This window comes from Cervus elaphus, chromosome 1 (assembly GCF_910594005.1).
Source record: "Cervus elaphus chromosome 1, mCerEla1.1, whole genome shotgun sequence".
NCBI lineage: Eukaryota > Metazoa > Chordata > Mammalia > Artiodactyla > Cervidae > Cervus > Cervus elaphus.
Window position 1 is genome coordinate 68,925,611 of NC_057815.1, and position 23,296 is coordinate 68,948,906.

Here is a 23,296-nt window from a genome sequence, read left to right on the forward strand (position 1 = left end):
TAGGGGAGAAACTGTTTTCTTATCTTTTCCAGCTTCTAGAGTTACATATATTCCTTGGCTCACAGGCCCCTTCTCCGAGTTCAAAGCCAGCAAAGAAGGAACTTCAAATCTCTTGCTCCGTTTCTGTTGTCTCATCTCCTTCTGCTTTCTGGATCTAGTCGAATCTGTCTCTGCCTGCCTTACAAGGATACATGTGATTCCATTTAAAGCCCATCCAGATACTCCAGGATAATCTTCTTATCTCGGGATCCTTAATTTAATCACATATGCAAAGACCCATTTTCTCCTCATACAAGGTAATATTCATGGGTCTAAGGATTAGGACCAGATATCTTTTTGGAGATGCCATTTTAATCCCGCCACAGATACCAATCAAGTTATTCATTCTCTTGGAGCTTCAGATTTCTCATCAGGGAGAATTATGCATGCAAATATATGTAAATTAGGAAGCCTGCTGGGAAAGGCAGGAGTCTGAGGAGCATCTTGTCCTAGACAGATGAGTCCTGACTTGTTAGCAAGGTCCATGGTAATGAGTACATGGTGGTATAGGGAAAGGACCCCAGCTGGGAAGCCTGAGACTTGTGTTCAAATCCTGGCTCCACTGGCAACTTGCAAATCACTTTGCATATCTGGAGTATTTTGCATTTCCAAGAAACTCTCAAATGTTAGTCTGGCTTTGGGAGAACACTGAGCAGGAACCTCTCAGACTCCTGTAATCATGAGATGTTATGATTATAGACCTTCACTTTCCTGGGGTCTTCCTATTGCTAACGCATCTAGGTCCCTCCTCATAACAAGGTTTAATTTTTTTATTTGGAAGATAATTGTTTTACAAGTTTATGTTAGTTTCTGCTATACAACAACATGAATAAGCTATATGTATACCTATATTCCCTCCCTTTGGAGCCTATCTCCCACCGCCCATCCCACCCTTCTAGGTAATCACAGAGCACTAGCTGGAATTCCTATGTTATAAAACAGCTTCCCACTAGCTATCTTATACATGGGGCTTCCCTGGTGGCTCAGACTATAAAGTGTCTCTCTGTAATGCAGGAGACCCAGGTTCAATCCCTGGGTCAGGAGGATCTCCTGTAGAAGGGAATGGCAACCCACTCCAGTATTCTTGCCGGGAGAATCCCATGGACAGAGGAGCTTGGTGGGCTACAGTCCCTGGGGTCACAGAGTTGGACACGACTGAGCGACTAACACTTGGTGTATATGTCAATGCTACTCTCTCAATTCATCCTGCTCTCTACTTCCCCCTCTGTGTCCACAAGTCCATTCTCTGTGTCTCTATTGCTTCTTGCAGATAGGTTCATCAGTACCGTTTTTCTAGTTTCCATATATACGCATTAATATATGGTATTGTTTTTCTCTTTCTGAAAGACTTACTTCACTCTCTGTAAGATATGGTGTGTCTGTGTATATATATATATATATATATATATATATATATTGTACTGTGTGCATAGTCGTTCAGTTGTGTCTGACTCTATGTGACTCCATGGACTGTAGCCTGCCAGTTTCCTCTGTCCATGGGATTCTCCAGGCAAGAATACTGCAGTGGGTTGTCATGCCCTTCTCCAGGGTATTGTCCCAACCCAGGGATCAAACCCAGGTCTCTTGCATTTGCAGGCAGATTCTTTACCATCTGAGCCAGCAAGGGAAGCCCAAATACATATATATATATATATATATATATATATATGTATATATGTATATATATATATACAATGGAATATTACTCAACCAAGAAAAGGAATAAAAATGGGTCATTTGTAGCAGTTGTAGCAGTGTGGATGAACCTAGAGTCTGTCAAATAAGGCTGATTTTCACTGAGCCCTCTGGAGGCAGTGTAGTGTCCCAAGGTTGTGGCAGGCTGTTGCACATCCTTTGTGGTGGGGGAGAGGAGATCCTCTTTGCTTCTCAATTGCTTCTAGCCAAGCCGTGTCTACACCAGGATCAGCAAACTACAGCCCATGTCTGAACAATCTGTGAGCTAAGAATAACGTGTACAGATGAACATTTTCCATCACCTGATTATAGGTGATGATGACTTAGCTCCAGATGTCATCCTCTGAAATGTCTGCCCTTATCATTAATAGACCTATAGTAAAAAGAAAAAAGAAAAAAAAAACAAACTGTACTCAATTATCTACTTTAAATTTAATGTATTATAATTTTGTGAACATTTCTCTCCTCTCTTGTTATAGGAGTACCTACAAAAAGTTCTTGCTTGGCCTCTTGTCCTGCAAAATCTCCACCAGCCCTACATTCCATCCCCAGATCCACCCTGCAGTTGGAGCCAGAAGGGCCTCCCAGTGCAGGTCTGACACCATCAGTCCTCTGATGAAAACTGTCCAGTGGATTCTCTGTGTCCTCAGGATGTCTCTACCCCCTTGGCTTGCTTACTGCCATTTGCAGTGTGGGCTCTGCCTTTCTTGCCAACTGCCCCCCTACCCTCTTCCAGCCTTGCTGAGCTTCTTCCAGTTCCATAGGGCATCGTGCTTCCCCTACTGCCAGCATTTTGCTCAAACTGTTCCCCCTTCCTGAAAGCCCTTTTACCCAAATGCAATTCTTCTTGGTATTTCAGGAGTCCTTTTGATACCACCTCTTCCAGAAAGCCTTCCTTGATCCCACCCCTTCCAGGCTGTCATGTGTATCCTCTGGGCTTCCACAGTTCCCAACTTCTGTCTACTGAGCATTCACCAAGCTTTTTAAATACATGTGACCTCCATCAGCCTGAGAGCCCCTCAGAGCCAGGAGCAATTTGATTCTGAACTGACGACCCTTGATTCTCACTGGCCATGTTCCTGCTGGCTCCTGCCCCTGGGGGAGGATGTGGGCTAAATGTCAGGGACTACAAGTCACCGCTCCCATTTCATTCCTTTCATGACTGCAGGTCCTCATCTGTGCACTGCAGGCAGGTGGAACCCTGGTCCTGGATGGACTAAGGCCTGGATCAAAGGTAGGAGTGGAACTGTGGGGACATGGATGGGGTGGATGGGGCAGGAGGCAGCAACTGAGCTTCCAGATGCTTTTATCATTGCTTCACAAGCAACACCAGATTTCTGGGACTGCATGATCTGAGCAATTCCAGCCAAAGGTCACCCTTCAGTGGTCAGCTGCAACCAGCCTGCCCTGGACCCTGCCCAACTCCCTACCTCCCCCTCCCCTGAGAGCCAGGAATAAAAAGGACCTGTCTGGCCATGCTTTAGGCATGAGTTCAGGAATATGCATGTGCAAGCAAGTGTGAAAATCTATAGGTATGTGTCTGCAAGAATATCGATATGCATATATGTGTTCGTATATAAGTGTATATGGTGTACACACGCCTGTCTGTTCCTGGCTCATGTGTCTGAATGTGCCTGGCTGGGAATGTGACATCTTGCATCTGCCAAGCAGGAAAGTCAAGCCCCTCAGTCCTTCCAGAATGTGACATCCTGCTCCCTGGGGCTTCCCTGACACTGTACCCTCCAATCTCACTCCAAAGCCCCGTCTCACTGCAGCTTCAGGCTCCCAGACGATCAGTATCCTCAGCATGCTCCTGTCCATCCAGGGCTGTTGGGGAAGACCTGGGGTCCTGAAATATGAGGACAAATCCTGAGGGCGGTGAGGGAACTCTACTGATGCTCCACCAGACTCCCTTCACCGTGACTCTGAACCCCATTCTCGGCTTGTGTCATTCTTTCTGTCTAACACCTGTCCCTGCACCTCTCCTGGGCTTCCTGGCTCCAAGAGGACACAGTCCCAGGAGTAGATTAGGGGAACACTACTCACAGTGTAAGTTTATATCACACCCTCCTGCTGCACCCAGGGGCCCCTCGGCCCAGACTGACTGGGGAAGCCCAGCTCCTTGCTCTAAGCAGTAACACACTCGAGGCATCATGTTGCTGCCCTGCGGGATGGGCTGAGGCTGCTCCTGGCGTGGGTCACACTCCTGCTTAGCTGCTGCCCCTTCCTCATTCTGCTGCCTCAACTTCTTCTCCAGTTTCTCCCATGGGCATTTCCTCAACAAACCAGGATCACTTGGCTCCTATCCTAGGTCAGGGTCTGTTTCTGGGGACTTTGAATTAAAACAGGGAGCTAGGCTTAGAAACCACTGACCCCAACAACCTCCACACCACCCGGCTGAACAAAGAGCACGAAGAGCCCACAAGGGGACATGTGTCTCCAGAGGCTGCCCTTGGTCTGCTGTGTCCTACCTTCCTCGCTGTAGCCCCCCAAATCTCCCCATCTTTACTGTAGGCCCAAGGCCCTCTCTGAAGCACCCCACAGTCCTGGGTAGGAAGATTTCTCAGCCTGCTGAGTCCCTGTTCCTGAGGGTGTCCCCTTAAGCCATCAGCTCCCATTGGAGGATGAAGCTGTCACAGAAAGCAGAAAAAGAGACATTCTTCTAAGTGGGGTCAGCTAGGCAAGAGTTGCTCCGCCAACATCCTTCCCATGCTGACTTCAAGGTGGTGCAACTGGGAGCACATGGGGGTCCAGGGGACAATACTAAACCTTCTCTTCCTAAGACGGGGCCTCGTGTGGTAGAAAGAGCTCCATTTTGGAATACGGGATTCTTCATCCCAATGGCACCTGTGCCATCCTGTGGTTGAGTAACTTCAGGGAGTCAGCTGATGCTCAATATCACTGTCTGTGAAATCAGCAATGGAACACAGGGAATATGCCATTCAGAGCACAGGATTTAAGCTGCAGACCCACCTATGTGTGCGACACTCTCAATGAAAGAACTGGCTGCTCAACTGTGTGCCCAAGGACCAACCTCAGGCTTATGAGAATGACGGGGTAACCACACAGCCCTAGGCAGTCCTACACATAGTCCGCTTTGGTGGCTGGTGGCTATTTTTGCTCATATTATGGACCATAACAGGGCTGTGTGACTGGCTTGGCCATGTGTTCTTGCTGACTTGACATACTACCTTGCTTTGTAAAACCAGATGACTTTTCACAAAGGACACACTGTCTGGTGGAGGGAGAGTTAAAGGGATCCCCCCACCTTTCTGTCCCACCCACCTCACCTCTATTGCCTCCCTAGCTTCAGAAAGAAGAAACAGATTCCCCAGGAGCTCCAGGCCAGGGCTGGGGCCCAGTGGAGCCTCAAGACGGGTGGGCTAATTGGATGGGCCTGGTGTGTGTGTGAGTATCTGGCAGGGTCTGCAGTAGGGCACAGCCAGATTGCACTTCCTTTCCATTTGTGAAATGGATAGAAATAATGCAGGGTTAGCCTGTTCTGTTTCTTCAAGTGAAAGAATGTATTTATTTTGTCAGGCTTTTTTTCAGTATTTTAAATTATGGTAAGATATAAGCAACATAAAATTTTTATCATCTAAACCATTTTAAAGTGTACAATTCAGTGGCATTAAGTACATTCATGCTGTTTCAACCATCACCACCATCCAACTACAGAACACTTTTCATATTGCAAAATGGAAGCTCTATAACCATCAAATAAAAATTCCTTATTACCCTACCCCCAGGTCTCTTTTTCAAATCTGTGCAAGGATTGGGTTTGGTGGTGTCATCTCTTTAATAAATACATATCAGTGGTTTCCTATGTGCCTGGCACTGTGCTAGGGCTGACACAAGAGCAGTCTAGGGTCTTCGCTGACTCCAATGGTGCAGGATGCAACAAGTTTGAACAAAATCAAAGAGAATTTTTTTTTTTTCCGTCTCTTCATTCAATAAAACTATCCTGGCCCTGTGACCAAAGAGGGCAAGAGGCAGTGATGGAGGACACTGAGGTGCTCACATCTGATCCAGGAAAAGAGGGCTCCAACCACTAGCCATGCAGGCTTCCCCTCCCCACGCCTCAGTTTTCACATATCCCACCCACACTTCCTCCCTGAGGAAACCTAGGGGAGCCAGCACCCACTGCCTCGGCTGAGGAAGAACACGGCACTGGGAACCTGCATCCTGGGATCCAGCCCAGATCTACCAAGTCATACTGGGTGACCCTAACCCCTAACCCTAACCTATCCCTGCCCTCCGGATCTCATGCTGCTGTCAGCTGGGGACCATCGATCCCCAACACACACATACCCCAAGTGGCCCCTGTCATAACTAAATGAGATCATGAATATGAGTGAACTTTGCCAATAAAAGTGCTCTGGGGACATGAGAGCTCTGATTACAGTCTTCTGTGATTTGTAATTTAGAGGAAGGGGCATGACTATCCCTGTGGGCTGACAGCTCTACAGCTGCCTCTTGATCCCCTCACACCTGGCTTCCTGGCACAGATGTGAACAGCCCCAGCCTGTTGGTTCAACCTGCCCCCTGCAGAGGACATGATAGTCCAGAGTTGGCCACAGACTGAGCAAAGGTCACATGGCAAACAGGCCTGCCCTTCCCTTCTCGGGTAAGTATTTTAAAACCTGGCCTACTAGATATCTTATGAAAATAAATGTGTAAATATTTCATATTGTCCCGAATAGATCCATATTGTTCAAATAGTATTGGAAGGAAACTTAGAGACTATCAAGAGTAATAGAAATGCTACTCTTGGTACAGTATCTCCATGGCTACTGCTATTACTACTTTGCTCTACAGGTGATGATAATAGCTAATATCCTGTTCCAGGCATCATGATGCAAGTTTTATATGGGTTCATTAGTCTTCACATCATTCCTGTGAGGTAGGTTTATCATTATCCACATTGGACAGACGAGATAACTGAGGCATATAGACGTTGAGTAACTTGCCGAGGGTCACGCTGTCACATCAGGCAATCTGATCTGGAGCCCCCGTCCTCACCCTTCTATGGGCCGCCCTGCACATCAGGGAGACTGAAGGAGTTGGTTCAAGGTCATAGAGGAGGAGTACCTGACTCAGGCCCTGACATTTAGCCCTGCAATCAGGAATAAGCCACCGTGGAACACCACTCACTTCTGCTCTACACGTGATGCTTGAGGTCATCTGCTGGGACTTCATGTGCAAACTCTCCAAGAGAGGACACAGGAATGAGATCACCTCATCAGTGCCTAGAAGAAAGATGCCATTGTAGTAGTAGAAGAGAGGAAATCAGATTGTATTCAGTGAAGTCTTAAAGGTCTAGTGGGCTCAGCATGTCAGGTGGAAGGAATTGAGAACCTCAGCTATGGGGGGAGTCAGACTAACCTTAAGCTCTTTGCCACAGGCCTCCACCATTACTCCCTCCCAGGAAGATTGTATGGGGCACCAGAGAGACCTGCCCTCCACCATTTTGCACAGTCAAAAAGCCCCAATCTTGGACTTCCCTGGTACTCTAATGGTTAAGAATTCTCCTGCCAATGCAGAGGACACAGGTTCAATACCTGTTCCAGGAAGATCCCACATGCCTGAGGGCAACTAAGCCCATGTGCCACAGCTAGTGAGCCCAACCACTCTAGAGACCCTGCTCCACAAGAGAAACCATCTCAATGAGAAGCCTGTGGACCATAACTAGAGAGTAGCCCCACCTCGTTGCACCTAAAGAAAGCCTGTGAACAGCAATGAAGACCCAGTGCACTAAAAAATAAATTATTTTTTTTAAAGCCCAATCTCTTGTTCTCACCCTTTCTACAAAGCAAAATCTCAAGCTTTTGGTGAGAGACAGAAAAAACTTTGTTCCAAGGACCTAGGCAAAATTACCTTGCCTCTGAGGGAGGAGTAAAAGCAAAATCATCTACTTCTTGGGAGAGAAGTAGGAAACTTTCTCACTGCCCCAGGACACAGTCCAAGACCCACTGTTGTCACAGAAAGGATAGAAAACCCTTCTCTCCCCTTGGGGTGGGGGGCTCAGGAAACTGTCTCCTGCCCAAGCAGCACCCACCAAGCAGAGCTGGGTACTACTGGGGGAGGGGCAGGAAACTCTTTCCCACCCCAGACCAATCACAGATGTGTGTCAGTGCTCAATCACTGTTGTGTCCGACTCTTTGAGACCCCATGGACTGCAGCCCACCAGACTCCTCTGTCCTGGCACTTTTCAGGCAAGAATACTGAAGGGGGTTGTCATGCCCTCCTCCAGGGCATCTTCCCAACCCAGGGATTGAAGCTGCACTTTGGCATCTCCTGCATTGGCAGGTGGATTCTTTACCACTGAGTCACCTAGGAAGCCCCAACCGCAGATAGAAGATAGAAAATAGTTGCCACAGGAAAGAGGTTGAGGAAACTGAGAAACCCCTATGTACATGACCAAGATGTATAGGGCCCACCCAAGACTCAGCTAAACCCACAAACTGAGGATCCACTGTGCCTGCCATGACCCTATCACAGTATAATAAGCCAGCAACAGTCTACCACCCAGGGGAGAGACGACTATGTAGAGAGATGTCCCCTGTGACATAGAAGTACAGGGACTACGGAAAACTGAGAGAGTTGGGCAAAAGCCCTGGGAAAGACTTCATCAAAATTTTAAACTTTATGCTTGAAAGGACACTATCAAGAAATTGAAAAGACAACCCACAGAATATGAGAAAATATTTACAGAGCATATATCTGATAACAGGCTCATGTCTATATATGAAGAATCTTACAACTCAGTAACAAAAAGACAATACAATTAGAAGTGGGCCAAGGAGCAAAAGAGACATTTCTCTGAATAAGATACAAAAATGGCCAATAAGCATATTAAAATATGCCCAACATTATTAGTCACAGGGAAATACAAATCAATATCACAGTGACATAATACTTCACACCCACTAAAACAGGCACCCACTAAAATAAAAAAGTCGGAATGTAACAAGTGTTGACACGGATGTAAAGAAACGAACTGTCAGAGACTGCTGGCAGGAATGTAAAATGGTGCAGGCACTTTGAAAAACAGTCTGGCAGTACTTCAAAAAGTTAAACATAGAGTTACCATTTCACTTAGCAATTCCACTCCTAGATATAGACCAAAAGAAATGAAAACAAATGTTTATGTACAAAATTATACATGAATGTTGATAATAGCATTATTTTTTATTTTATTTTTTTAAATAAGGGCATTTATTTAAAGTGGCTGCAGGTTGGTGATTCAGACCAAGCTCAAAACAAAGTTTAGTATCTAGAATGACTAACCTGCTGGGTCCCCCCCAAGTTTTGAGTAGTGTCTCAGACTGGGTGGCTTCTCGGGGGCCCCTCCACCCTGATTTTTTTTTCTGTTTATTTTTATTAGTTGTAGGCTAATTACAATATTGTAGTGGTTTTTGTCATACATTGACATGAATCAGCCATGGATTTACAAGTATTCCCCATCCCGATCCTCCCTCCCACCTCCTTCTCCACCCGATTCCTCTGGGTCTTCCCAGTGCACCAGGCCTGAGCACTTGTCTCATGCATCCAGCCTGGGTTGATGATCTGTTTCACCCTTGATAATATACATGTTTTGATGCTGTTCTCTCGAAACATCCCACCCTCGCCTTCTCCCACAAAGTCCAAAATTCTGTTCTGTACATCTGTGTCTCTTTTTCTGTTTTGCATATAGGGTTATCGTTACCATCTTTCTAAATTCCATATATATGTGTTAGTATACTGTATTGGTCTTTATCTTTCTGGCTTACTTCACTCTGTATAAGGGGCTCCAGTTTCATCCATCTCATTAGAACTGATTCAAATGAATTCTTTTTAATGGCTGAGTAATATTCCATGGTGTATATGTACCACAGCTTCCTTATCCATTCATCTGCTGATGGGCATCTAGGTTGCTTCCATGTCCTGGCTATTATAAATAGTGCTGCGATGAACATTGGGGTGCACGTGTCTCTTTCAGATCTGGTTTCCTCAGTGTGTATGCCCAGGAGTGGGATTGCTGGGTCATATGGCAGTTCTATTTCCAGTTTTTTAAGAAATCTCCACACTGTTCTCCATAGCGGCTGTACTAGTTTGCATTCCCACCAACAGTGTAAGAGGGTTCCCTTTTCTCCACACCCTCTCCAGCATTTATTGCTTGTAGACTTTTGGATAGCAGCCGTCCTGACTGGCATGTAATGGTACCTCATTGTGGTTTTGATTTGCATTTCTCTGATAATGAGTGATGTTGAGCATCTTTTCATGTGTTTGTTAGCCATCTGTATGTCTTCTTTGGAGAAATGTCTGTTTAGTTCTTTGGCCCATTTTTTGATTGGGTCATTTATTTTTCTGGAATTGAGCTGCAAGAGTTGCTTGTATATTTTTGAGATTAATCCTTTGTTGCTTCGTTTGCTATTATTTTCTCCCAATCTGAGGGCAAAAATTATATTTTGGAAGAACTCACTAATAAGGTGACAGAATTCCAAAATCAAATTACATGAAAATACATCACAATTTCTTTGTCCAATAGGTGAGAAAATTCTGCAGTATTAGAAGAATAGAGGCAAAGAAATATGAAGGACCAAGGAGAAGGGATGAGGATAAACAGCATTTTTAATAGCAAACCCAGAAGTAGAAAGCCTGTAGCTATGTATGCTTTATTCATCCATCCTTCACATTAGGCAACTGAGGGCAAAAAATAAAACCAAATCAGAGTTTTGTGTTGTTGGGAATAAACTTCAATCATTTTAAATCTGAATTGAATTCAGAACTAACTCTTTTTAGTTCCTAGGGATGATGACTGAATTCAAGAGCTCGTAACGACAAAAAAAAAAAAATGTTATTGCTGTATCCAATCTGAGAGATGGGTGCAGGTACAATACAAAGGGACAAAGCATCTAGTGATGCCCACTCCTCTGATGTCATCATTAAAAATCAAGTAGTTGCTTATTGAGTACTTTGGTATTTGAACTAAATGATTTGAAAACTTCCTGGCAGACGGAAGAGATAAAAGTAAAGGGGAGTGTGTGAAAACAAAGAAGATATAAAAGTTTAGTAAGTGGAAAGAGTTTAATGAAGCCTCAATGGTTTAAAGGAAATTAAATGGAAACTGTTAATCCTAATCGCTTTTTATCTGACATGCTTTTAAACCTGAAAAGAAACAATAATAGGGAAAGAAAATCTGCTTAAATTTTTTAGAATTTACACGATCCTTATTCTACTGCAAGAAAGTGTTATTTGGTATGAGGTGTATTTGTGGGTGTACGTGAACAGTATATATACTATCCGGATCATGCTGTGCTATGTACAGGTCTTTACAATTCTTCCCAAAGGGTTAAACAGTTCAAAATGTGTAATCATCTGTAAGCTGGCATTTGTTAGGCTCTTGCCAGCATTGATACTGGCATGTTTTATTGCAGTCCAGTTCCAGCCAGTGCTTGCCAGCTTGTTACAACAGAAGTCCAGAAATAGGTGGGTAGAGTGCAGGAAAAAGTGCCATGTTTCTCAATTGGAGACCCTAAAATAAGCAAAGTTACAGCTGTTGAATAAATGTCACTCAAAAGCAGGCTTTTGGCTTTTTCTTACACAGCGGGCAACTTTCCTCTTGACTTCTCCATTTCTGTCTTCCCTCCATTCCTTTGCAGCATCAACATTAGCAGGTGAGTCTCCATTGGGGTTTGCCAGCATAGAAATGACACTAATCATGATGATTTCCACTGTGTGAATAGGCTACCAGCATTCCTCTGGCTTTTCATAACCGTATTTATCTTCCCCAGGTTCGTGAAGAATAGATAAGCATACATCACCATGTTTATTAACATTTGGATACTAGATTTCGGTACTGAATCTCATTTTAGGAGGCCAAAGGCGATAATGTTTTGGGAAAGTGAGATGAGCTTTAAAAACACCACCTTTGTAAAGTGTATCTGGAAGAGCAATAATAAGAACTTCCCATTGGTAGAGATCATTGTCATCTATTAAACCTTCTGAAAATCCTTCCACTGGGTTTTTGTTGAGTTCTGCCAGGTGTCTTCACAATAGCAGTGCCAACTGCAGCTCAGTCATCCTTCCCCAGCAAGGGCCCAGGCTGGCACCAGGGCTTCCGAAGGACTGCACACAGGCTCCAGAGCTGGGGAAGCTGGGTGTGCTGGGGAACCCAGATCCCCACGACGGGAGCACCGAAGCCGAGGGAGGCTGGGCTGTGGCGGTGGTAGCGGTGCCTCACCGCCAGTGCGAGTCCACTTGCCTTGATAATAGCATTACTCATGATAGCCAAGAGGTGGAAATAATCCATGTGCCCATCAATTGATGAATGGATAAACGAAATACAGTACCCATACAATGAAATGTTATTTGATCATAAAATCATACTGATACAAGACAACCCAACAAGGATTGTCTTAGTCCATTCAGGCTGATATTAAAAATAAAAAAAAGAATCACAGACTGAGTAGCTTCTACACAACAGAAACTTATTTCTCATGGCTCTGGAGGCTGAAAATCCAAGATCAAGGTCCCAGCGTGGTCAGGTTCTGGTGAGGGCCGTCTTCCAGGTTCCAGACTGCTGACTTCTTGCTGCATCCTCACAGCAAAGAAGAACTCGTTCTCTGGGGTCTCTTTTATAAGGATGGGTTCAAAGGATGAACTAGTTCTCTGGGGTCTCTTTTATAAAGACACTAATCCCAATCATTAGTGTCAAGCTGCCCTCTTGACCTAAGCATTTCCCAAAGGGAGCACCTTCTAACATTATCATCTTGGGCATATGAATCTTCAGCATATCATCTTGGGCATATGAATCTTCAGCATATGAATTTTGAGAGTATATAAACATTCAATTTATAGCAAGAATGATCCCTATAAAGAAGCTAAGTGAAAGAAGCCAAACACAAAATGTCATGTAATATAAGATTCCATTCACATGAAATGTGCAGAATAGGCACATATATACATGTGAAAAGTAGAAAAGTGGCTACTTAGGGATTGGGGGGATAAGGTGGTTTGGGGAGATACCGAGTTCCTTTAAAAGTTTTAATTGTGGTAAAAAATCAATAATAAAATTTACTATTGTTAACACTTTTAAGGTGCACAGTTCAGTGACATTAAATGCATTCATAATGTTGCACAACCAATACCAGTTCCTAGTTCCAGAAGTTCATTATCCCCCAAACAGAAATAGAATCTCTATAACTATTCCCTGGCAACCACAAGGCTTTTGTTTTTGAGGTGATGACATGTTCTAAAATGGACTGCGGTGATGGTTGTGAAACTCTGTAAATAAACTAAAATCAGTTGAATTGTATACATTAAATGGTGAATTTTATGGTATAGGAATTATATATCAATAAAGCTATAGAAGTAAAGAAAGAAAAAGAAAGAAAGGAAGGAAGGAAGGAGAGAAAGGAAGGGAGGGAGAAGACCGAGAAGAACCCTCTACACTGTAGACTCCACTTGAGGCACAAACTAACATAAGTCAACTAACTGTCTAAGAGAAAAGGAAACATGCCTACTTTCAGGCATAAATTCTATTTACTACATCTTCTTCTCTTTTTCTATACATAATGATTGGCATTCCACCAACAAATAGGAGAAGTTTATGAAAATCCTAGATAAACCACTAAAAATATTTCAAAGAGGTATAATCAATAACCAAGTAATAGAATAAAATGGAATAATAATAAAATATTAAATTAATTCCAAATAAGGCATAAAAAGAGGAAAAAAAGGATAAAATATCAGATGGCAAAAAAGTTGCAAGTATAAGACAATAGTTTCAAATCCAGTCACATCTACTATTATATTAGTTGTGAAAGATCCAAGTTCAGTTCAGATCAGTCACTCAGTCTCGTTCGACTCCTTGCAACCCCATGGACTGCAGCACACCAGGCCTCCCTGTCCATCACCAACTCCTGGAGTTTACTCAAATTCATGCCCATTGAGTCAGTGATGCCATCCAACCATCTCATCCTTTGTTGTCCCCAAATTTAAAAAAAAGATCCAAACCCCAAATTAAAAGACAGATTGTCAAACTAAAATTTTTAAAAACTAAGACCTATATACTGTCCATGAGAACCTCACTTTAAATATAAAAATATATGTATGTTGAAACAGAATGGAAAAAATTATACCACGCAAACACTAATCAAAAGGAAGTTAGGGTAGCCATATTAATATCAGACAAAATAGATTTAAGAACAAGGAATATTACCAAGAATAGGGAGAGCTATTATATAATGATAAGGGAGAATTTTATCAAAAATACAAAATAATCTTGAATACATACACTAAGCTTATAGAATAATAGTTCATCAAAATATATGAAGCAAAATCTGATATAACTGAAAGGAAAAATAGATGAATCCACAATTATAGTTGGAGATTTCGAATTTCTTCTCTTCATTCAGTAATTGATAAGACAAGTAGCCAGAAAATTGTAAGAAACAAGAAGACCCAAATAACAATATCAAAAGACCTACTGTAACATTTCTAAAACACTGTACACAACATCAACAGAATAAACAGTCTTTTCAAGTTCAGTTCAGTTCAGTCCATATTAAATATTACATATAAATATATTTGCCAAGACAGACATATTATCACATTCTGTCCTTGAAATAAACCTCAACAAATTTTTAAAAATTAAAATCACAAAATATATTTTTTAAACAGAATGGAATCAACTAGAAATTCCTAACAAAAAGATATCTGGAAAAAAAAACAAATATTTGGAAACAACACACTTCTAAAAAAACTGAGTCAAAGAAATTGCAAATGAAATTTTTAAATATTTTGAACTCAGTGAAATTAAAAACACAATATATCAAATTTCATGGGATGCAGGTAGAGCAGTTTGTAGATGAAAATTTATATCATTAAAATGTTTGTATTAGAAAATACAAACTTCCTCGGTGGCACTAGTGGTACAGAATCCACTTTCCAAGGCAGATGTAAGAGACAGGGAGGGATTTGATCCCTGGGTCAGGAAGATCCCCTGGAGAAGGAAATGGTACCCCACTTCAATATTCTTGTCTGGAGATCCCATGGACAGAGGGGCCTGGTGGGATGCAGTTCATGGAGTCACAAAGAGTCAGACACAACTGAGCATCTGAGCCTTAGAAAATAAGAAAGGCTATCTATAATAGAAACCAACACAACACTGCAAAGTAACTACACTCCAATAAAAATTACTTTTTAAAAAAGTGGAAGAAAAATGCGATGACAAAGGAATATGTATACTGTGATCCAGATTTTAAAAAATAAGATGTGTGTGAGTAGATACATACACAAAGGGAAAAAACAGTTATATATACATAAAGGAAAAAAAATCACTTTCACATGGGAGTGAAATAATGTGTGATTTTTTTTTCCTTTGTGCCTATCCATAGTTTTCTTTTTTTTTTATCCATTGTTTTCTAAACTCTGTCTTTTCTTATACTTTCTACCATAACTTTTGTAATTAAAAAAATTAAAAAATAAACTTGTTGATGCATGAAGGAAAAAAATAAGATGGTCTTACCCAATGCTCTAAGCTTAAGAAAAAGAACAGATTATAACTGACACAAACCAGTGAATGGAAATAAAGAACATAACAGAAATAAAAAAAATTATAAACAGAGAAAATCATTGAAACTAAAAATTGCTATTAGAAAAACAATAAAATTAATAAACCTCTAGTCAGGCTGGTCAAGAGACTTGGGCAGACAAGAGGGAAAGCTTGGGTCACAGAGTGTTCAAACTGCTATAAAAAACAAGCCTTCAGACTCAAGGAGGTTGGCCCGAGAGAGGCCACGCTGGGCTAGTTGCTTGGCTTCAAATTCCTCTAAGTTTATTTCAGGTCTGAGTCTCTTTCCCAATAAGAGGTAGACAAGATGTAACAACTTTTACTGAATTCTGGGGATTGACCAATGGCAGTGTTGGAAAAATTTTAGATTTAGGTTTTCCTTCCTGCCCAAGGTACTGCCATAGCATCATCCCAATACAGAACTGAAAGGGTGGTTAAAAAAAAAAAAAAAACACCTGTGTTCAGGTTCTCTTTCTCTCTCTCCCTCCCTCTCCCTCCCTCCCTCCTTTCCAACCAGACCCAGGTGAATCAGAACAAGCAAGGGCCTGGGCAGCAGACCAACTCGGATTCCAGTCCCAGCTCTTCCTCTAACTAGATATCATCGCTCCAAGCCTCAGTTTCTTCACACATATTTTAAGGTTGTTGTGAACTCATACCTCCAGGGTTATGAAGGTAAATAACAGGATGCATGTACAGTGTTGGGAGCAAGGTCAGTTAAATTTACATCAGTCTCTGGTCTCGTCCCTAAAGGAATGTGTTTCCTCTTCTCAATTCGACCTTGAACTACAAAAGCCGCAGAATGGCAGGAGCTGGGTCTCCTCACAGTTGTATCCCCAGTACTTACAAAAGTTTTGGCAACGAACATGTATGTGGTCAATGTACTGAATGAGCAGATGAGTGAATGAATGATGACAACAATTATACTGGGTAACATGAGATGTAATACTGAATCCCACAATATATTTATCAAGTGCACATGACTGTAGGGGCAGGGAGTATACAGTGAAATGAATAAGATCCAGTCCTTGCCCTTGGGGAAATCAATACATTCTTTGTGATGTCTTCCCTGGTATCATGCTAGGTACTGGAACTTTTGGATCAGCCTTATCTCTGCCTGAGACAAGAGGATGAATCTAGATAGATAAACTACTCTATAAACTGTTTCTCCAAAATGTATGCTTCTCCAAACTATGTATTTCACAAGTTATGAACTTCTAGAAGGCAGGACCTGGCCCTATATACCTCCAAAATCCCAACTCAGGTCCGAGTGCTAGAGTTTAAGTGAAAGCTTTTTAAAAGTGGGTTTGTGGAACTTTTCTGCTGGTCCAGTTGTTAAGAATTCACCTTGCAATGCAGGAGACACAGGTTCGAACCCTAGTCAGGGAACTAAGATCCCACATGCTGTACAGCAACTAAATCCATGCACTACAACTAGAGAAATCCCAAGCATCACAACTACTGAGCTTGAACATCACAACTAGAGAGTATGTGCTCCCTAAGGAAAGATCCCGCATGCTGCAACTAAGATCAGATGCAGCCAAATAATCATAAACAAAATCTTTAAAAAATAAATAAATAAGAAGCAGGTTGGTAAAGACGGCATAGATAGGGAAGATGGGCAGGGTGTGGAAAAAGAGAGGCTGGGGGCAAGATACTTCGGCTCCAGAGCACAGTGTGAGCAAAGACGCAGAGGTGGAAAAGTACATTCAAGGACACAGCAAGTGACCTGATGTAACCAGAGAGCTGGATCCACATCAGAGAGGGGCAGGGATAGGGGCGGGAGGAGAGAGGAGGGAGGCTGGAGAGAGTGTCAAGGGCGGGAACATGTGAGGCCTTGCATACCAAGTTAAGGAGCTTGGGCCACATCCTAAGAGCTATGGGAGACAAAGGAGAGAATGGTTGGACAGTGTTTCCCAAAGATCATTTCAGGGGTTGATGTGGAGCTCAAGGCTGGAGGTGCAGGACCAGTGAAGAGTTCAGTGTGGCCTAGGGCAGCAGGGAATGGAGAGAAAGGTGTCCTTTGTTTGTTGAGGATACAGGCATCTGTGTGTAGGATTCTAAACATGCTCATGAATATGTGCATCATTCCACACAGGGTCAGCCTAATCAGAAATCCCAACCCTACTCAGTTTCATGACCCACCAAACCCAAAAACCTGGGGAAGGCCATGAATACCAAAGAAAGAAGCTGAGATGCATTCAGCCAGTGCCTGACTATATTTCTTCCTCTTCAACATCATCCTGTCAGATTCAACCCTCTTCTGCTGGCTTTCAGGGTCTTATAATATTGCTTTTCTTGTTTAGTCACCAAGTCGTGTCCCACTCTTTTGAAACCCTATGGATTGTAGCCCACCAAGCTCCTCTGTCCACGGGTTGTCTCAGGCAAGAATACTGGAGTGGGGTGCCCTTTCCTTCTCTAGGGAATCTTCCCGACCTACAGATTGAACCCACATCTCCTGAATTGGCAGGTGAATTCTTTACCACTGAGCCACCAGAGAAGCTGCTTATACCCTTCCTTGTCTCTTGCATACTGTGTCAAAATCTTTGCACAGGTTGCTGATTTTAAAACCCCACAAGGCCAGCATGACAGTGGAACCTGGAGCTGCCAGGAAACCTTGCCCAAGGCCTAGCTCTCATCTGGAACAGCTATTCCTGCTTGATCAGGCCCATGCTGGCATGCAAGTCATCCTGTGCTCATGAACTAGGCTGACACCCAAGGACCCAGGCCTAGGCCAGCTTGGGACTCTAGTGAAGGCATCAGAGAGGAAACTGATGCAATTAATATCACTCCTTTTTGATGACTCAACCTCAGCACCTGATAACCAATGTTTCCTTCTCTCAAGGGTCACCCTTTAAAGTATACAGTTTATACCACTGACCTCAGAGCCAGTCGGGAATTGCACCTATTAAAGAACATGGGCTCTGAAGCCAGAACACCTGGACTTAAATCCTGGCTCTGCCACTAGCTTTGTTGATTCTGGGCAAGTTTTTAAACCCTTTTGGCCTCCATTTCTTCAACTGTAAAATGGGACAAATTATAGTACTCTCTATTCCATAGGGTTGCTGTGAGGCTTTAATAAATCCACACATGTAATATATCTAGAATCAGAACTGGCAGACAATAAAAACTCACTGAAGTTTAGCACATGTTACTATCTGTTATTTTCAGGAAATCAACCTTGAATATTCATTGCAAGGACTGATGCTGAAGCTGAAGCTCCAATACTTTGGCCACCTGATGTGAAGAGCTGATTCACTGGGAAAGACCCTGAGGCTGGGAAAGATTGAAGACAAAAGGAGAAGGGGGCGGCAGAGGATGAGATGGTTGGATGGCATCACCAACTCAACAGACATGAGCCTGAGCAAATTCCGGGAGACAGTGAAGGACAAGGAAGACTGGCGTGCTGCAGACATGGGGTCGCAAAGAGTCAGACATGACTTAGCAACTGAACAACAACAACTATGTGCTGTAGTTCATGAAATCTGCTGCTGCTTCTTTTGGGAAAATAAGGACTGGTCCACCGTACCTCCAGTCTCCTACTGCTTTCTCAGCTGAACATCACTTCCCATCACCTGCCAGAGAAGACAGATTAGATTCCTCCTGCAGTTTCTCTGAGATGCAGTCATCTCCTCAGTACAAAGTAGTTCAACAGGGATTCTGAGAGCAAGCTTCAAAGCAGCAGTGTTAGCATCTACTCAAGAACTTGATAGCAATGCAAACTCTACTGAATCAGGGCTCTGGGGGAGGTACCCAGCAAGCTGTGTTTGACCAAATCCTCCAGGTGATCCCGATACACAGGCAAGTTTGAGAATCCCTGCAGCAGAATGTAGCACAGTGGTGTATTTAGGCAGATCCAGCCCAGTGCAACCGCACCCTCCTCCAGGAAGTGTTCCTGATTCACCCAAATCCCCTTTCATTGATCCTCCAACTTCCTCCCTGGATTGCAGCTGTTTGTGCCAGAGTGACTTCCTGGATTACAGGTTCCCTGAGAGCGGGGTTGAGTCTCAACCATCTCTATGCCTGCACTGGGCTTTGCTTAGAAAGGTAAATCACGCACTAGCTAAGTAAGTGAAGTGAAGTCGCCAGCTAAGTAAAGCACACCACATTTCCAGGCTTCTCTGACTAAGGCTGCTGTTACTGGGCCTCTGCCATCTGGGACTGTTGGTCACACTGTGGTTTTCCCCTGGAGGTGTTTTCATCTCCATGCTGGGGTGCCTGTCTCTTTGTCATTCCTCGAGTCCTCCTCCAGATCCACTGGTTTCTCAGGGCATTTTACACTTTACCCCTCCAGTATGTTTGCTCAAAGCCTTTTGGACAGATTGCTCCATCTCCAGGCAAATCTGTCCTCCCAATCCATGTTTTCAATCATAACACTTCTATTTGATAACATTTGTAAAGTACTAGATGCTTGACCCTGTGCTGGGCACTGTGTTCATTCTTTCAGTCCTTACAACAACCCCAGGAAGGAGATACTTTGCTTATTCCCATCTGGATGGACCACCGGGAAACTGAAGCCTGAACGCAATATGTAACAATCACATGTCATCTGTATCACCTTCGGAACAAGGCTGCATTTGAAGAAAGGATTTCACTGCTATGGAAAGCTGGGAAAACTACTGCTGAGAAGCAATTGCCTTTTTAAAAAATATAATTGACATATAACATACTTGTTTCAGGTACACAACACGATTCAATAATAAATATGTGTATACTGTGAAATAATCACCACAGTGAGTCTAGTTATCATCCATCACTACGCAGAGTAATTGTCTTTTAATGTGTCTATTTATTTCTTCCCTAAGAACGCAGGCTCCCAGAGAGCAAGGACTGCACCTCACAGATCAGCACAAGGCCTAGGAGGGTCTCCAGAAAGGTGGACCAGACAAAGGGATGGATGGAAAAGCATTCACGAGGAACTCTCAGTGTGGGGGAAGATTTACTTCCCGCCCCTTCCCTGCAGGGGAAAAATGGTCCTGGGAGAGTTGAGTAAGAAACTTACAGACAGAATGATGCAAGGGGCATTTCTGTACATATTGCAACAAGCATGCTAAAATGGGGCAGGAGCTCGAAGGCTGGTTCCCAAGGGTCTCAGGCCTATTCCTCTCTAGTTGGCTAGACTTGTCCCACAAGACAGGGCCAAAGGCCACTCCTGAGCCCCCTCCACCAGGCCTTCCATTAGAGTGGAGGTCAGTGTTCCCAGGATCTGGTCTGAAACCTAAAGTTATCGTCAAGCATCTCTTTGTGCTTTGGCCCTACCTCCATGTCACCAAGCCCTAGAGATTCTAAGGGCTCACCATCTCCCCAGCCTTCCCTTCTAACAGCTCATCCACCACTACTTTAGCTCTGCCTGCATCCCTATCACCTCTCCATTCCCCTCCCTCTCTCCTTTCCTCCCTTCTTCCTTCCAACCTTAGTCAAGTCTCTCCTGTGGGCCAGGACACAGAGAGCCCACCGATTCCATCTTTTCCCTCAAGTAGCATCTCCTGGGCAGGACAGGTATGTAGACACTAAGAGTTACAGATGCTCTGAGAGAAAGAAGCTAGGGGCCTGATGGGGACACAGATGTGGAGAGGGTCCTCCTAGGGCCATTAAACTCCAGACCAAGCCTCCACCTTTCTCTACTCTGAACTCTGCCCAGATTCTCTGCAAAGACTGCATCATTGGGCTCATTCACCTTCTGCCCATTAGGAAGTCCTGGCAGCAGATGGGAGGGAGGAAGGGACAGAGGGTGACCTTGCTAGATCACTATGGGTTGTCTATGCTGCAGCTTCCATCAGGAAGCCCTCTTCACCTGGCCTCCCCACCTTTGCCCTTCAGGCCACATGCTCCCACAACATCACTGGCCTTGGGGTGCCTCACAACGCCTAGATTTTTCCCTATATCTTGGCTACATCTTTGAAAACAGTCTTTGTATTAAAATTCCCTCAAATTGCCCAATTACAGATATGCTGTTTCCCATGGGGACCCTGACCGATACAGGGCAGAGGTAATCAGGAAGGGTACCATGGAGGTTACACAGTGGGTGTTCTTACCCAAACACTGATCCTTCTAAAGCCCAAACTGACCATATGTCATCCCTGTTAAAACACTTTATGGCTCCCCATTTCTCTGAGGACAAAGTGCAGACTCCTTAGCCTGGTACCAGAGACTGTACACCATCTGGCCCCTGAAGACCAAGCAGCATGTGGTGAAAATCACACAGATGGGGCATGACAGGGGTTTAGAAGGGGAAGGAGAGAGTCCCAGGAGGGAAGGAGCTCCATGCCCCAAAGCAGTCTTGCCTGGAAAATTCCTGGATGGGGAAGGAGGAGGAGGGTGGCATGTGGCACAGACCACAGGGCCATGCCAGGCCCCCTCCCCTTGCCATCACCTCTGTCCTTCAACCTTCCAAGTGAGCCCAGCACTGGAAATGAGTTTGACCCAGACAAGCACTAGCCTTGGGCTATGAGAACTGGCACAAATCCCAGCCCCAGCTCTGACACTGGTATACTCTTGGAGTCTCTGAGCCTGAGTTTTCCCAACTGTAAAATGGGGTCAACCTCACAGGGCTATGAGAGCTTTAAGGAGGAAAAGTTTGGGAATTTCCTTTCATCAAACAGTTCCGGGGTTAGGGGTAGTTCCTCGCCACCTCCCCCACCCCACCCGAGCCTTGTGAAGCCGAGAAAGCACGTGGGCTTGCAGATCAGGAAGTCTTGGATGTGAATCCCAGCTTTGCTATTTACTCTCTGTCTCATCCTGGACAAGTCCCATTACCTCCCTGCACCTCATTCACAAAGTGGGGTGATAATCATCCCCGGCAGGGATGCTCCTCACATGGACTGGGTGAGCTCCTACAGGCTAGGGCCTGCCTGGAGCAGAGCGCTTATAAGCATCTGTTTCTGCCTTTCGCCCTGTGCCTCTCTTAGAACAGGTGTCCTCTCTGCCTTACAGACCAGCCACTCACCTCCTCTGTGCAATGGAGGGGCTGAGGCTGCCATCACCGCTAAGGGTCTCAGAGGTGCCCATATCCATCCCCTCACAAACCATAAAGCTGCATCCATAATTTCTAATGGCAGCACAGCCTTGGTGACTGAAGAGGGTGGTGGGACGTACTACCTTTGGGGAAGCCCACCCTGGTCACATGGTTCGATAGCATCACTGACTCAATGGACATGAATCTGCACAAATTCTGGGGGAGATAGTGGAGAACAGAGGAGCCTGGCATGCTGCAGTGCAAAGAGTTGGACATGACTTAGCGACTGAAGAACAACAACAACCCTCGTCAAACTGGGATCTGTGGCTTGATTTGACCTCTCCATCTGGGGTTTGGCCAAAGCGCCAAGGGAAAATCACTGGGATGGGAAATGGTGAAGGAAAGGTGACCCCGGTCCTGGAGCCACCCTGCCCACACATCGGCAGGAGAAGCAGGGCAGGCCATGAAGACAGGACTGGAGGGAGGCTAGGATATGTGGGGAGGGGACCGGGGAAGTCAGTGCCTGGTACGAGGCCCCCATACTCACCTGGTGCAGCAAAGATTAGTCCCAGGACACAGAAAGCTGCCAAGAAACATCCTCTCTGGCTACTCTAATGCTGGGTCTGGTTTTCTATCCAAGTCAAAGTGGACCAAGCTGCTTACGCAGATGCCTTGGGCATGGCAGTTGCGGGCCATTGGGAAGGAGTTGTCACTCTATGAGATGACCCAGAAGGAAGCGACTGCCCCTCTCGGCCCTCAGACTTGCCTTAACATCCTTTGGTGAACATTCCCATGTGTGCGAAGGGCCCAAACTGGACCTGGTTTTATTGCCTCATCTCAAGCCCCCACACCGCCCACCTACCTGATCTTCCTAACCTTCCAGTCTAATCCAGGTGGCTCTGCTCATAGCCCTCCTTTGATCTGGTCCCAAGGATGAAGTCCAGGTGGGATTATAAGACCCCTCAAATCTGGTCCAGTCAATCTCTCCAGCCTTATCTCCTACTCCTCCCTGCCTGCATCCCCTTTCCAGCATCCTTTCTCCAGCCAATCAG

General features: G+C 44.5%; 2 long non-coding RNA genes and 1 pseudogene across 4 annotated transcripts in view; 1 reads left to right on the forward strand and 2 right to left on the reverse strand.

The window, feature by feature from the left end:
* Window positions 1–23,296, reverse strand: part of LOC122697187 — a 44,864-nt gene that overhangs the window by 18,871 nt on the left and 2,697 nt on the right. For 2 of the 3 annotated variants that reach the window (XR_006342016.1, XR_006342012.1), the window contains exons 2-3: window positions 6,889–6,983; window positions 2,037–2,107 (exon numbers count right to left, since the gene is read on the reverse strand). This is a non-coding gene — a long non-coding RNA (uncharacterized LOC122697187). Of the gene's footprint in view, window positions 1–2,036; window positions 2,108–6,888; window positions 6,984–18,818; window positions 18,865–23,296 lie in introns of all 3 variants that reach the window. The other variant, XR_006342015.1, reaches the window with a different exon arrangement.
* LOC122697200 lies at window positions 2,219–3,335 on the forward strand. The gene is made up of 3 exons (XR_006342018.1): window positions 2,219–2,327; window positions 2,903–2,968; window positions 3,059–3,335. It is a non-coding gene; the product is annotated as an uncharacterized LOC122697200 (long non-coding RNA).
* On the reverse strand, window positions 10,438–12,185 carry LOC122697181 (annotated as a pseudogene).